The 16248-nt window shown below is 36.4% G+C and overlaps 1 pseudogene; it reads left to right on the top strand.

The window, feature by feature from the left end:
- The first annotated feature begins 9319 nt into the window (after positions 1–9319).
- On the top strand, positions 9320–10042 carry LOC146915776 (secreted RxLR effector protein 161-like; annotated as a pseudogene).
- Positions 10043–16248: the final 6206 nt, after the last annotated feature.

Raw genomic sequence — 16248 nt, 5'->3', positions numbered from 1 at the left:
TTCACCAATCTCCATCATTAAACTCAAAAACCGTACTTAAACCACAACCCCATCACTAAACCAACCTTTCCCACACAAAACCTCACCAAAACCTAACCTTCCCAAACCAACCCAAGACAAACAAGGTCAATAGCTTCAAAAGAAAAAAGGAAAGGAGGAAAAATTAGCTTTATGTTGGTACTAACCCGCAGGTACAAGAAGATCATGGTGATGATAGTGATGATGAGGATGAGGTAGATGCTCACTTGCACGGTGATGCGGTGCACCATGACCATGAAGCCGGTGGACAATATCACAATGACCGATGGACATGGATGCATAATGAAATTCAAAGGATAAGCATCAAGCAACAAAGACAAGGTGTTGAAATCTTCGGGCAGCGAAATGATATCCAAAGGGGCAATCGTATGCATGAAGAAAATAACCACATGCTCTTGAGGATGATGCAGCACCTTAACCTCCAAGGTCCCCCTTATGGACCTCAATAAATTGTGAGTTTTCCTCTTCCTTTACTCTTCTCTCTCTCCTCTTCTCTTCTTCTTCCTCTTCCTTTCTCTTCTTCTTCTTTTTCTTTTCTTTTTCAAATCATTGAGGACAACGCTTCTCCTAAGTGTGGTGGGGAGCCAATAAAGTGTCCTGTCTTATTTTTATTAAGTTTCGTATTGTTTCCAAACTCTCTTAAACTTTAATTCTTTTGTTATGTTTTATTGCGAAAGGCACAAAATGCGGCTTGTTATTATTATAAATTATGACATAAAATTTTTGTTGTCTCTTCCAAAATGGTTGTTTCTTGTGCATGAAAGTGATTTCTTGTGTTTTAAGTGTTCTTGCTATACACACATCATGTTTTATTGTGAAAATTCTCCAATGAGAAAAACATAAAGTTGCATCCCTTGAGAAAGTGTATGAATAGGTATTTTAAGGAGCACGTTCTAATTTTAGTGGTACATTAACCCTTAAAAGTCATCAGAGTAAAAGTAGTATAAGTTTGTGTGGGGAATAAAAAGATAAATCAAACTGGTGCGGAAGCAAATATATTTATAAAGGAGACATCATTGAATCTAGGGGGAAACGATACCCCCTCGTTGACTTCCTACATGAAGGTGGTGCTTCTCTAATAACTAAAAGTAGCTTCCATAAATCCTTTTAAAAGGAGGAAAGAATCAAATGCATAATTAGGAGGCATCATTGACTCTAGGGGGAAAGGATACTCCCTCACTGACTTCCTACGTGAAGAAGGTGTCTTTTAACTTATAATTATGCTGCACTACTTTGGGGGCATCGTTGACTCTAGGGAGAAAGGATACTCCCTCACTGACTTCCAACGTGAAGATGGTATCCCTTAAGCAATCTGCAGTCCCCCAGGACATTTAAACTGTCAAAATAATCTAATTAATTCTCATCTCTCTTATATGTAATGAAGAAAGGACTTTTCTCGGTTGGTTTAGTGCTAAGATTAGATCCTGTTCGTCATAATATCTGTCTTATACAGGAGCAAGAAAAGGGTTGGACTACACACACACACACTCACTTAAGACTTGTTGTTGGGTTGAATAGGTTCACAAGGAATACTTGAAGTTGTGATTAATGTACACTTGAAATAAAGCCTTAGAGGAGACATAAGTTTTTATTTGAACTGTCATATGTTAATCTTTTTATTGCTGCTATGTTTATGCCTTTTGCTTGAGGACAAGCAAAGATTCAAGTGTGGGGGAGTTTGATGAGTCAATAATTAGCCTTTTTAATATAATATTTGAGTCCGTTTTATTTAGATTTGATTCAGTTTTATTTAATATTATTTCGTTTTTAGAACTATTTTACTTCAATTGCAAGTTATTTAATTTCAGGAACAAATAATTGAAAGATTGAGTCTTGGCGCAAAAGAAAGAAGATTTGGAGCCGATTCAGGTCAAAAATACGAAGATTGCAGACAAAAATACAATTTCCCCAAGTCAGAAGCTTGGCAGAGCCCGTGCCACCAGCCACACGGCCGTGCCACCTCCCAGACACTCTTTTGCTGCTTTTGCTTAAAAGACAAGCTACCTATTAGTTTACTTCTGACCTAAAAGCCCATGGTTTCTTGTGGAACATTCTAGTGATGTATTGCTTAGGATTTAAGTCATTGTAAACTATAAATAGAGTAGCTAGCTATCACAACAATTCATCTTTTGTTCTTGGAATAAAAGTTCACCTTTATTTTATGTTCTTCTTCTTCTTCTTCTCTTCTATGTCTACAATGAACGTGAGTGAGTAGACTCTTCTTATCTTGGGATTGTTGGGTAAGTCTAAATGACATAACTCTAATCAAACCAAGCCTTGAACCCTGATTTTATATAAATCTACTTTCTAATATAATTTCACCGTTATTATGATGAATTAACAAATATCGAACTCATGACGCGAAAGTGGAGGGTTAGTATTTGTTAATTCATCATCTTAAATACGAATTCATAAAGCGAAAGTGGAGTTTTGATATTGGAACAAGTGAAATTAGACAATGATTGTGAAACATGAGAATAGTCTAGCAAACCTTGAGACAAACAAAGTTTCGTTCTTCAAGGATTCCAAAGGCAATCAACCATGAGAATAGGCGTGGTTGCTAGAGGAACACACTCACTGAAACCGAAAGGAGATGTGATAGGCTTAAGAGAAACTTGTCTTTAGAAAGTAAATCCAATATAAAATTCTGGTTTAGGGTTTGTTTGTGAAGGGTTTGTTATTTAGATGAACCAATAATCCCAAGGCACTTTTATTTTTATTATTTTCTTTTACGTAAAAATCCAAACTTTATAACTCAAATCTCTTTTCTAATCATTGTTGAAAGTAAATTGAATTCGTAACTCCCTGTCGGAACGATACTCTTTTCTTACTACTTCGGTAAACCCTGCACTTGCGGATTTATCACATCATACAACCACTACCTCCACTACTCTGTTTTGTTTCTGCAACAAGATAAAAACAACAGCTATGCCTGCACCATTGTTCCTCCAGACTTGGAATGGATTTGAAATTGATCCTTCATAGGACAATAACCATATCAGGCAAAAGACCATTGGTGATTTGATCAAGCTTCAAACGACTCTTTTTGATGTGCTGACAATTTCACGTCTCTTTCACACCTCTATATAAAGGAGTGAAGACTTAGAGAATATGTGGGACTCTACAACAATTTACATGCGCCAAAATTCTGCTGAAATTGCTCTACATCAAAAGTTCACTTAGAATTTCTTAATCACTTTCATATCTTAGAAATTCCAAAGTCTTAGGAGTCTATATCTGATTTGTATTGTGAACACCACTGATTGTATCCCAAGTGTTCAACCTCAAACAAATTTCTTTGTAATTCTGTTTGAATAGAAGTCTCTTGCTTGTGTGCTTGAGCATAGGAAGTCTCTTGACTGTGTTCAGGAGCATAGGAAATCTCTTGCAGTTGTGCTTGAGTAAGTTTGAAGTCTCTTGCTAGTTTTAGGAGTGAGCAGTTGTAATCAGATATTACATTTTAGTGAACTCTCCGTGGAATTGCAAGGGGGACAGGACTACTTCCGGTTTGTGGAAGGAATCTGTATAATTGCTTTGTGTCCTTTCTCTCTCTCTCTCGCTCTCTCTCTCTCTCTCTCTCTCTCTCTCTCTCTCTTTATCTGCTGCATTTAGAATCTGAACATCACTTCGGAAGTTGAACTCTATCTGCTTCTGACCAGTGATTTTAGTAGGAGAAAATGAAGAAAAATCTAACACAATTCAACCCCCCTTCTTGTGTTTTTCTCACCTTCAATTGGTATCTAGAGCCTTGGTCTGTTGTCTTAACACTTAACAGTGTAACAGAAAAAGATCTGAGAAAAAGATGTCTCGTGAAAGTTCCAGTTCTGGTCAGAACAACAACAACAACAACAACGCTGTTCCTTATGACTATGATGAGAAGAAAGCTGACTCTAGAAAAGTTCCAAAGTTTAATGGAGATCCTGAAGAATTCTCTTGGTGGAAAACAAACTTCTACATTTACATCATGGGTTGAGATGAAGAACTGTGGGATATTCTTGAAGAGGGTGTTGGTGACTTGCTTCTTGATGAAGAATGAGCGGCTATTGATAGAAAGAAACATACTCCTGCACAGAAGAAGTTTTACAAGAAACATCACAAGATCAAAGGTTCACTTGTTCTTGCTATACCTCGTGGAGAGTATATGAAGATGAGTGAAAAATCCACTGCAAAGGCAATGTTTGCTTCTCTTTGAGCAAAATATGAAGGTAGCAAGAAAGTCAGAGAAGCAAAGGCTATTATGCTTGTTCATCAATATGTGTTGTTCAAGATGAAGGATGATGAAAGTATTGAGGAAATGTACTCAAGATTTTGTACCCTAGTCTCTGGAGTACAAATACTGAAGAAAAGCTATGTTGCTTCTAATCATGTAAGCAAGATACTAAGAAGCTTACCTGCTAGATGGAGACCTAAGGTTACTGGTATTGAGGAAGCTAAAGATTTAAACACTTTAAGTATTGAAGATCTTGTTAGCTCTCTCAAAGTTCATGAGATAAGTCTAAATGAACATGAATCTGCTAAGAAGAGTAAATCTATTGCCCTTCAATCTAAAGGGAAGTCATCAAAAGCTCTTAAAGCTGTCGAATCTGAAGAAGAATCACCTGATGGAGATTCTGATGAAGATCCTACTGAGAAGATGGATATGCTCTTTGACAAGCTTGAGTATCTGGCAACAAAGAATATGAAGTTTTTGAGTAAGAGAGGTGGTTATAAAAGCTCCAAAAAAGAAGATCAGAAGGGATGCTTCAACTGTTAGAATCTTGGACATTTCATTGCTGATTGCCCTGATCTTCAGAAGGAGAAATCAAAGGACAAGTCAAAGAAATCAAGCTTCAACTCAAGAAAATTCAGGAAGCAGATTAAGAAGAGTCTAATGGCAACCATGGAAGATTTAGACAGTGAATTTGGGTCTGAAAAGGAAGAAGCTGGAGATTAAGCAAATAAGGCTATGGGGTTAGTAGCTACAGTGACATCAGAAGTTGAACTTGACTCAGAATCTGAAGATGAAAATGAGGTATACTCTAAAATTCCCAGAGAAGAACTTATTGAGTCTCTTAAATAACTCCTTACACATTTTGAACTTAGAACCAATGAGTTGAAAGATTTAAAAGAAAAATATGTTGATTTAATGAAACAACAAGAATCAACTTTATTGGATCTGAAAGCTTCTGAAGAAGGACTTAGAGACTTTGACTTCATTTGTAAAACCTATGAAGAGAAGCTCAAGATTTTTTGTCAGAAGCTACAAGAAAAGTGTAATGGAAAACCTTTAAGTAAACATGAAATTGCTCTTGAAGATTTTATTGTGTCTGGTATTGACAGAAGCAAGGTGGCTTCTATGATTTACAACATTTACAGAAACAATGGTAAAGGGATTGGATTTTCAGAAGGGAAACCTAATGAAGTCAGTCTTAAAGCATGTTGTGAATGCATTAAGGAAGGGTTGAAAACCTTCTTTGTACCCGAAGGTGCTAAGTTTGAAACGCTGGTTCAGTTAGAACCTGAAGCTGTCAGCTCTAAGGCTAAGAATATTTCAAGGCCAAAGAACTCTTAGCCCAATGTAACGACAAACTCTGATTCTAAGACTTCAAAGATCAAGATTCTGAAGAGATCAGAACCTGTTCCTCAGAGTCTGTTGAAATCAGAGTCTGGTATCTTAAAGTCTAAGTTTCAAAAGAACGAGACAGTTGGTGCTTCTTGTGAATCAAAACCAAAAGGTGCTAAATCCAAGGTACTGATTAAACAGAAGTTGTCAAACTCACAATACTAGGTACAAGAAGTGAAGAGTAAAACTTTCAGTACTAACCTCAAAGGACCCATAAAACAATGGGTACCTAAATCTGAAATTGTCAATATTGCAGATATGCTTAAGAGCAAAGGAAAAGCAAAAATCATGGTACCTAGACAGCGGTTGCTCAAGACATATGATAAGGGAGAAGTCTATGTTCCTCACCCTCACAATGAAAGAAGGAGGAAATGTGAAGTTTGGAGGCAACCAATCTGGCAAGATTCATTGGTACAAGAACTATTGGTAACTCCTCTATTTCTATTAATAATGTGTGGTTGGTAGATGATCTTGAACATAACCTTTTGAGTATTAGTCAGTTTTGTGACAATGGTTATGATGTGATATTTGGTAAGACCAACTGCACAGTAATTAACAAGGATGACAACTCCATGGTGTTCAAGGGAAAGAGGATTGAAAATGTCTATAAAATCAACTTCTCTGAACTGGTTGATCAGAAGGTAATTTGTCTTCTATCAGTGAATGATAAGAAATGGGTATGGCACAGAAGGATGGGGAATGCTAACTGGAGATTAATCTCTAAGCTTAGCAAGTTACAACTTGTCAAAGGGTTACCTAACATTGACTATCATTCAGATGTACTTTGTGGTGCATGCCAGAAAGGGAAGATTGTGAAACCATCCTTTAAAACTAAAAACATTGTCTCAACCTCCAGACCCTTAGACTTACTCTATATTGATTTGTTTGGACCAGTTAGTGCTGCATCCTTATATGGAAGTAAATATGGATTGGTCATTGTTGATGATTACAGCAGATGGACTTGGGTTAAATTCCTAAAAAGTAAGGATAATGCATATGATGTATTCAGTAACTTCTGCACTCAAATACAATCTGAAAAAGAAATGATGATTTTAAAAGTAAGAAGTAATCATGGTGGAGAATTTGAAAAAGAACCATTTGAAACCTTTTGTGAAAAACATGGAATCATCCATGAATTCTCTTCTCCTAGAACTCCACAACAAAATGGGGTTGTAGAGAGAAAGATTAGAAATTTACAAAAAGTGGCAAGAACCATGATTCATGAAAATAATTTGGCTAAACATTTATGGGCAGAAGTATTGAATACAACATGTTATGTCCAAAATATAATCTATGTCAGACCTATCTTGGAGAAAACAACATATGAACTCTTTAAGGGAAGAAGACCCAATATCTCTTACTTTCATCAATTAGGATGTACCTGTTACATTCTAAATAACAAGCTCTGCCTGAAGAAATTTGATGCCAAGGCCCAAAGAGGAATCTTTTTAGGTTACTCTGAAAGGTCAAAGGCATACAGGGTGTTGGATATTTGTATGTTGTCTTCACTTTTGCCTAAAACAAATATTCATTTCAGATGTGGAACACAATGTTCTAATGCCTTGCCTATGTTTATGCACGCGTTCGCTTGTTTTAAGGAATCCACGCCAGCATGTGTTTGTCAAACCGTATGGAGTTATGAGAAGATCATAACATATTTGATTTCCTGAGGAAGTGGTAACGACTTAGGAAAGTGTTTGAAGGTGATCATAATGTTCCTATTAATGTGCCTACTTTTTAGGAGTTTCCTTATCCGGCCACGTTGACTGAGTAATGGATCACCAGTTTGATCTGAATCCTGTTTATGTTTATGACCCGCATTGCTTCAGTATTTAAAGAAGGCTACAAGACCTAAAGAATAATTCAAGCCATCATTTCAAAAGAATAGATCATCTAGGGTTTTGAGTCTGTTATTTTGTGAGCCTTTCGTGTATCATCTTGATGCATGTTTAGGACTGTGTTTGAGTTGTAATTTGTGCACTACTCTGAAGCTTTTAAGCAAAGAGTTAGGTAGTTTGTAAACTGCACCAAAGCTGTGAAGTACGGTGTTCAGTTGTTGTGTTTTGAAGGTAACTTCATTTTATAAGCGTTTGTAATTTCAGAATCACAGGGTTTGTGATCAGTTGTAGGGGAGTGAGATGGGATCTCAGATCTAGGAGTTCCTAGGTTGAAGTCAATACGGGTAGGTTATAGGTCTTTAATGTAAACAAGGTGTTTGCTGAGAACTAGAGAATATGGACTACACTAGTGGATTTCCTTCCTGGCTTGGTAGCCCCCAGAGTAGGTAACGTTGCACCGATCTGGGTTAACAAACTCACTGTGCCATTTTCTTTCTAGTCTTTTATTTTGTGTTTTATTTATGTCCACTGCTAGCATGATGTTCTAACCATCGCATTCATCATCTGTAATCTGTGACAAGTGTTGGAACTTCGCGTAGAACATTTTGTTGTTAGCCAGCCAGAATTTCACAAAGTGTATAATTCAGAGACATTCTGTGTTGAAGAATCAATGCACGTTAAATTTGATGACAAAGAGCCTGAAAATGAAACTCCAGAGCAAAGTGAAAGTTTTGCAGATATACAGGTGCCTGAAGATACATCAGAACCTGATCAGACTCCTGAGTCTGAAGAAAGTCCAGAAGCTGAATCCACTCTAGAAGCTCAAGATGAAGTAGTTTCTGATGAAGCTCAAGATGAAGTAGTTTCTAATGAAGCTCAAGATGGTTCTCAACAAGCTAATCAATCCATGAAAACATTCAAGTACAAGTCTTCACATCCTGAGGATCAAATCATTGGAAATAAAGAAAGACTTAGAAGAACAAGATCATATTTTAGACAAGAAGAGTCAATGATGGGATTGTTATCAGTGATAGAACCTACTACAGTTGATGAAGCACTATCAGATGATGGATGGATAATAGCTATGCAAGAAGAACTCAATCAATTTTAGAGAAATGATGTGTGGGATCTGGTACCCAAACCTCAGCAGAAGAACATTATTGGAACAAAATGGGTATTCAGAAACAAGCTGAATGAAGAAGGTGAAGTGGTCAGAAACAAAGCAAGACTTGTTGCTCAAGGTTACAGTTAACAAGAAGGCATTGACTCTACGGAAACATTTGCTCTAGTTGCAAGATTGTAAGCAATCAGGTTACTTCTATCCTATGCAGTAAACCATGGCATTATATTATATCAAATGGATGTAAAGAGTGAATTTCTCAATGGAGTGATATCAGAAGAAGTGTTTGTCAAACAACCTCCTGGTTTTGAGGATCTTAAGCATCCTGACCATGTTTATAAACTAAGGAAATCACTATATGGTCTTAAACAAGCTCCTAGAGCTTGGTATGATAGGCTGAGTAATTTCTGATTAAAAATGATTTTAAAAGAGGTCAGGTTGACACAACACTCTTCAGAAGGACTCTTGAGAAAGACATTCTTGTTGTGCAGATATATGTTGATGATATAATATTTGGTTCTACTAATGCATCTTTTTTCATGGAATTTTCTAAGATGATACAGGATGAATTTGAAATGAGTATGATGGGAGAGTTAAAGTTCTTCTTTGGAATTCAAATCAATCAATGCAAAGATGGGAATATATGTTCATCAAACAAAATATACAAAGGAGCTTCTAAAGAAGTTCAAGCTGGAAGATTGTAAAGTGAAGAATACTCCAATGCATCCAACCTGTACCTTAAGCAAAGAAGATACTGGAAAAAAGGTAGACCAGAAGCTGTATAGAGGTATGCTTGGTTCTTTGTTATACCTCACTGCATCTAGGCCATATATTTTATTCAGTGTATGTTTGTGTGCAAGATTTCAATCAGATTCTAGGAAATCTCATTTAACTGTTGTTCAAAGAATCTTCAGGTATCTGAAAGGAACAACAAATCTTGGACTCCTCTATAGGAAATCCTTAGATTATAAGTTGGTTGGATTCAGTGATGCTGACTATGTTGGTGTTTAGATTGAAAGGAAATCAACCAGTGGCAATTGCCAGTTTCTAGGTGAGAATCTGATCTCATGGGCTAGCAAAAGACAAGCAACTATTGCTATGTCTACAACAGAAGCAGAATACATCTCAGCTGCAAGCTGTTGTACACAACTCCTTTGGATGAAACATCAGTTGGAAGACTATCAGATTAATACTAACAGTATTCCCATTTATTGTGATAATACTGCTGCTATTTGTTTTTCAAACAATCCAATTCCACATTCAAGAGCCAAGCATATTGAAATCAAACACCACTTTATTAGAGAATATGTTCAAAAAGGAATTTTAGATATATAATTCATTGATACCGAACATCAATGGGCTGATATATTTACTAAGCCTTTAACTGTTGAAAGATTTGACTTTATATAGAAAAATTTGAACATGCACTTTGTGTCTGATTAAATTGCTTGTCTCTAAATAGGAATTTAGGTTCTAAAGTCGTTCAGAAGCTATAGTCCATCAGAAGCTCTTCACTGAGGTTCTGAGGAAAATGTGCTTTTGAAGATGACATCAGCATCTAAACTCCAGAAGATGGATCTTATGCTCCTGAATAGCAGAGTTAGTGGAAACATTGGAAGTTACTTTTTGGTAGCACCTGTCCCACTAACTTGGCAGTTACTCTGAGAAACTCTGACGTGGCATAAGTGTGTTGGTGTATAACGTAAGAGGGCAATGATGTTTTATGCTTTGAATGTACTATCTCACGCCGCCTAAGTCATTAATGATGTGTTTGTTTGTCCCCTTTTGAATTGCAATCGTTTTTGCTCAAATCACTTAGACAAAAACACACACTACTCAAAAACTTTCTGTTTTTAAACTGATTCTCTGCAAAAACTTCATCTTCTTCAAAATCAAAACCTTAGAACCCTAAAACCTCATCAGTATCAATGGCTTCCTCAAGTTCAAATCAAGAAACCTCCATCAAAGTAACTACCGGTGAATCATATCAAATCAAAGGAAGAACGATGTCTTTGGAAGAATGGGATTTGAATGTTCAGGTGGAAAATCCAATGGATTTTATTTCTCTAGCTTAGTACCTATATGATTACTTCTTCATGCTGAATGGTCCATCATACTTGAACCTGGTTAAGCACTTCTGGGCTAGGGCAGAAATTTACAATAGTCATGCTGCTAAGATGGAAGAGCATGAGAAAGTTCTAATTAATCCCAGTCTGGCAGGGAAAACAAGAGAGGAACTTGGTTTGAAGCCCTTCACATGTATAGAGATACGGTCAAGCATCATGGGAATCCCCATTGCCATCTCTGAGGAAACTATTGCAACGAAAATCACAAAAATAGTTGAAGGTTCTTTGGAAGAGGGTCTGGACAACAACAAGACAAGCCCCTGGAATGAGGTGGTTGCAACGCCCAAACTAAACGTATCTAGAAAGCTTAGCATGTTTGTTATCTTTAGTCATAGATACATTAAAATTTACAATGATAAAACTCCGAATGAATATCTTATACAATCATAAGCGTTCGTACAACAAGAGTATAACATAACTTTCTCTAAAACATATTGAAGGCATCCTTGAAATCCATATCTTCCTGCAACGGGTACGAATGTACACTTGCTGAAATATCCATTCGGCTACTAGCTTGCCAAACCATCCTGTTTATCTGAAACAAATAAGGATTGGGATGAGACATAATGTCTCAGTGAGTTCCACCTAATCCTAGGCTATAGGTAACCTCGGGGGAAACCTACGGTCACCACGTGTCTACAATACAATCTGACGGTTGATTATACTTGTGTGGTCATGCTTTCCTAGACGGTCGTTCATATTAGATCTGTCGTAGGTTCATCTTAACTTGACATAGGTCTTGCTACATCATATGTGTCATGGCGGTTAAGGGGAACCTAAGACCGCTATGCCAAGATACGCTAAACGCATCGAAGCCTAAACAAAACATAATCTTGACACAGTCCTAACTGGACGATTAGGGAAACCTAAGATTGTCATTGGTATAACATTCATAACTTGCTCTAATGCATAAACTTATACTTGTCTAACATCACATCATAATCATACATAGACATAATCATTCATACATAGATGTTAGCGTTGTACAAACATATTATCTAAGTTCATTTTACGGAGAGCCCCGGGTGGAGTAACCCCGAGAACAATTCCATACATAACCGATGAAAAACTAGCTAAGGCACATCGGACTCCCTCAGTAACGTACGGCCCCCCCTTGCGGAGCTTATCCCGTTCTCACGACACCTACGTCTTACATACTCACTTACTACGAATCCTTAAGCGATCCTGTGTGTGGTAAACTACACATACATCATAGTCTTAATCATACATACATGAAGCTTAAACCTATTCATACTTGCTCGTTTACCACGGGTCCGTGATCTACCCGTTTAGCGGTAAACTACCTACATGGTCATACTTATTCATAGTGAAGGAATTAGCTTATCTATTCACGGCTTATCATGCTTACATGGTCGTTTCAGTTCATGTGCGAAAGAATACACTAGTCACTTTGCATCTTATCATACCTAGGACAAATACATAGCATTCTAATTCTTTACAAACAATGTTGAGGCTCTACATTCATTCCCTTTCTAAGTTCATCGCTACCCGAATAACTCGGCTTAAACACTCTTGTGCCATTCTTGAGGCATATGTTAATTTTGCCATGATTTTCATTCCAAGAGTCGTTTGATGTTATATGCATGGATTAGATGATGTTTTGGGGTTATAAAGTTGTATATTGATGAAAGAAAGGCTTCGGATTGCACCACCGGCCCTAAAATGGGTCAACAAGCCAAAAAGAAGTTGGCCAATGCAGAGACTTTCGCTATTAGCTAAATTTTTCTGGGCAGGTTCTGGAAATTTCGCTATTAGCGAAATTTTAGCTAATAGCGACTTTCATCTGGGTAATTTCGCTATTAGCAAAATTATTTCGCTAATAGCGAGCTTCTTTGGGTCTATGGTGCAAATTTTGCAATTTTGACCCAAAACTCGTCCAATTCGATCCTGCAATGCACCATACACATCCAGCAACATATATAGACTTTAATAAACATATTTCATGGCAATTTTAACATATAAACAACAAGAATTGCTTTGGGGTGCTAAATTCATATCTTACTAACTTAGCATAATTTCATAGTTTTCTCACAAGAATTACACAACCCAAAGGAGGGAAAACTATCTATAGAACTCACCTTAACAAGTTTCTTATATTTCCTTCAAGATTCAAGCTTCTAAAGTTCAAACCCTAGCTTTTGGTTCATCCAAAACCCATTCCAATACAATACCAATCCAACTCTTTCAATTGTTTCTTGCTCATGAAGTTACCATGATCCATGCTTGATCACCAATTGCATAAAACTTGGAATGATAGATGATTTAGAGAAGAGAGAGGGGCGACCTTGAAGAGAGAAGGAGGAGATAATTCTTTCTTTCAAAACCTAAAGAGAGAAAGAGTTTTGAAAATGAAGGAAAAATGGCCCTTGTGGCGTTAAATAGCCCTTGCGGCTCTTTACCATTTTACCCTTCGCCTTAATCGTGTTTAGCCTGACACTGATACATAAACCCATGCTTGACTGTTATCGTTTGATAAACATTCTCCGTCATACTCGCTTTCCATGAACATTTGGCCTCTAACACGTTTGACTAATAATGTTCCCTTAACTGACGAGCTGGATGTTACACTCTACCCCCTTAAAAAAATTTCGTCCTCAAAATTTAGAGACTCCTTAATGATCGTAGTAACTAACACTTATCATTCTTGAATTTAAAGTTATCTCAAAACATCGTGACTAAAACTTACCCTTGCTACATGTTGAACTAGTTCTCTCGGATCCATATCTTATCTGCTTAGCATTAACCATTCGTATAAGTAACTTAGCATTAACTGGAACACTCAGGATTTTCCTTTCAACTGGGGTCCTATCGGATTTCAGGTTTGCCCTGCAGTGCTCAATTGCATCTAAGACATCTTATCATGCATACATATAGTTCATACATAATCTTCCTTACTGTACCTTAAGACTCATGCCTCTTACTTACATTTCTTATCTTGAAGATTATACGAATCTCTCATCTCTTTTCAGAGTCTTAAGAAATTTTCCGATCTAATTACAATCTCATTGCACCCGAATTCATGGGTAACTCATATAACTTGGTATGGAGAAGCGAAATCAAATACGCCGATACACCTGAATCCATTAACCAGTCTTATAGTTCACATGCTCTTGAATTCTCTGACTTAGACCACTTGCACTTGAATACTCTCAACAAAACTTATACGTCTCATAAGACCCTTTGACGAACATTATTGTTCACATTGTCAAACCTTAATTTTCATAGTGTTTCACATACTTTCAAGTGCCACATACTGTTAGATAATAACGATACATGTTCTAACATTTTGCTTTAAGAAACCTTCTAAACATTGGTGCATGGGTCCTTGGAACGAATAAATGCATAACTTTTAAAAGAATTTTGTGAAACTGAGTTCGTAACGGTATTGTAGAACCATAGGACGAGTCACTATATTTTAGAAAAAGTTTACAACTCGCCCCAAGCTTGCCTATGACGAGTTGGTCCTAAAGTCTGCACGTCTTAAGTGAGCTTCCTCGCTTACGACGCGTGTTAACAGTTTCAGAAATATAAAGATATTATGTTTCTTTAAAATAAACTTGGTTTCCAAGTCCCTTACTACCCATCTTAGCTTTAAAAGTTATAAAATTTTATTTTGACATTATTATAGCAAGTATCATTATCACTTAACAAGTATGGAATAAGATGGTAAGAATCACATCGCGCGTAACTCGAGAATCGTATTTTCTTTCGTGATAAAATTCTTAAACTTCAAAAGTAGATTCTTTCCTATTCCTTCTTAACTCATATGTATATCTCAAAGACACACATTACTACATAACATAAATCATGTAGGATCTTTGACCCATATAACGATATCTCGTTCCCATGTTCCAAGAACACTGGACTTGAATCTTCATAACATCTTATTCGGAAAATGCTCGAGTGTTGTTATCTTCTCCCGTATGGCATCTCTTCTTCGAATATCGTTTATCACACTTGATAACTCGATCATTACTTTGAGTCACAAGAAGGAACCTTTCGACTCTTAAATGTATTTCTCTTGTCATAGCACATACTCTTTCTAACCGATTAACAGTTCTTGCACGTACGCTGTAACGCCCACTTTGATATTTAATTATTTTTATTAAGTTAGAGTCTATTTATGTGATTTTTTTTAAATATGTGAGGTGTTGGTATTTTATTAAGTGGCTTTATTCTATTATTTATTAGAATATGAGAATTATTAGAGTAGGTAGATTTGGGGGTTAGAATAGAAAGAAGAAAGAGTTATTGGGCCTAAAACAGATTTAAGAAGAGTATTTAGTATTATAAATAAGGAAGCTTAGGTTAGAAAGAGTTTTTACGTTAAACCGCTTTTTGAAAAAGAGGAGAACAAGGAGAGAAGAGAAGAGAAGACAAAGAGAAGAGAGAAGAGGTTGCATCGATTGTTAAGGTAAGGGTGAGACTAGCATTCAATACTATTATCTGTATGATTATAATGATTAGATTTAACGAGTTGTAGGAAGAGTTTGTGAGGATTGAGGATTAACCGATGAAAAGTTGTTAGATTGATGTAGAAACTGTGTACAGACCTTAGATAATCCATAGGATGATTATTGGATGTAGTTTTGAGGTTAGAACCATGGAATTGGATGAGATGTCGGTGAGTTTAAGAATTAGGGTTTAAGAATTGTAATAGGTTGTTAATAAATTTGAGAACCCTTCGAATTTGCATACAGTAGGTTGATGAATAATTAGTGTTCTAATGATAGGGTAATCATAGGATAATGATTAGGGTCAAGTTTGGAGAGTATTGGATCGAAAACGGAGTCGAAAAGGTTTCCCCAAGGCGAAATCGCAGCTGAACTGCAATTTTGTTGTCAGTGTGCAAAGCGCATTTTTATTGTCTCAGTTTGACAAGTTTAAATTTCGAACTGGGTTTATGTGTAAACACGAAAGTTGTAGGTATGGATATTAGTTTTCTAATGCCGTTGGTCTGGTGTCAAAATGATTTATAGAACTTGAGTTATGGTCAAATTGCTGCACATAGGTCACAATGAATTTATATGGACTTTCTGCACAACTTTTCCTAATTTAAAACGAAAGCTGGTATTGATCGGTACAGAATTGGCCTTGGGTGTAAACATGAAAGTTTTTGATAATTTTGTTAGCTTTTTAGTGGCTTCAGTTTGACGTGAAAATGACTTTTAGTTTCTGAGTTATGATGAAAATACTTCAAGGAGGTCTTAGCCAAATTGTACAGTGACAACATTCTCTGTTTCATGTTATTGTGTCTGTTTCACATGTTTCTGTTCTGAATTAGTCTTTGGTATAAACATGAAAGTTGTTGAGAATTGTGATATCTTTCCAGTAGCTTTGGTTTCGCATGAAAATATGTTGTGGATAATTTATTATGTTTTTACAAAGATGCATGATGAATTGTTGATGTTTAAATACGATGTTATATGATGAATTGTTGATGTTTAAATATGATGTTATATGATGAATTGTTGATGTTTGAATACGATATTATATGATGAA

This window comes from Medicago sativa, chromosome 6 (assembly GCF_051527215.1).
Source record: "Medicago sativa cultivar Bolivia chromosome 6, Bolivia_mono, whole genome shotgun sequence".
Taxonomy (NCBI): Eukaryota; Viridiplantae; Streptophyta; class Magnoliopsida; order Fabales; family Fabaceae; genus Medicago; species Medicago sativa.
The sequence above is the reverse complement of the archived record's forward strand: the minus strand, read 5'-3'. Positions and strand labels throughout refer to the sequence as shown.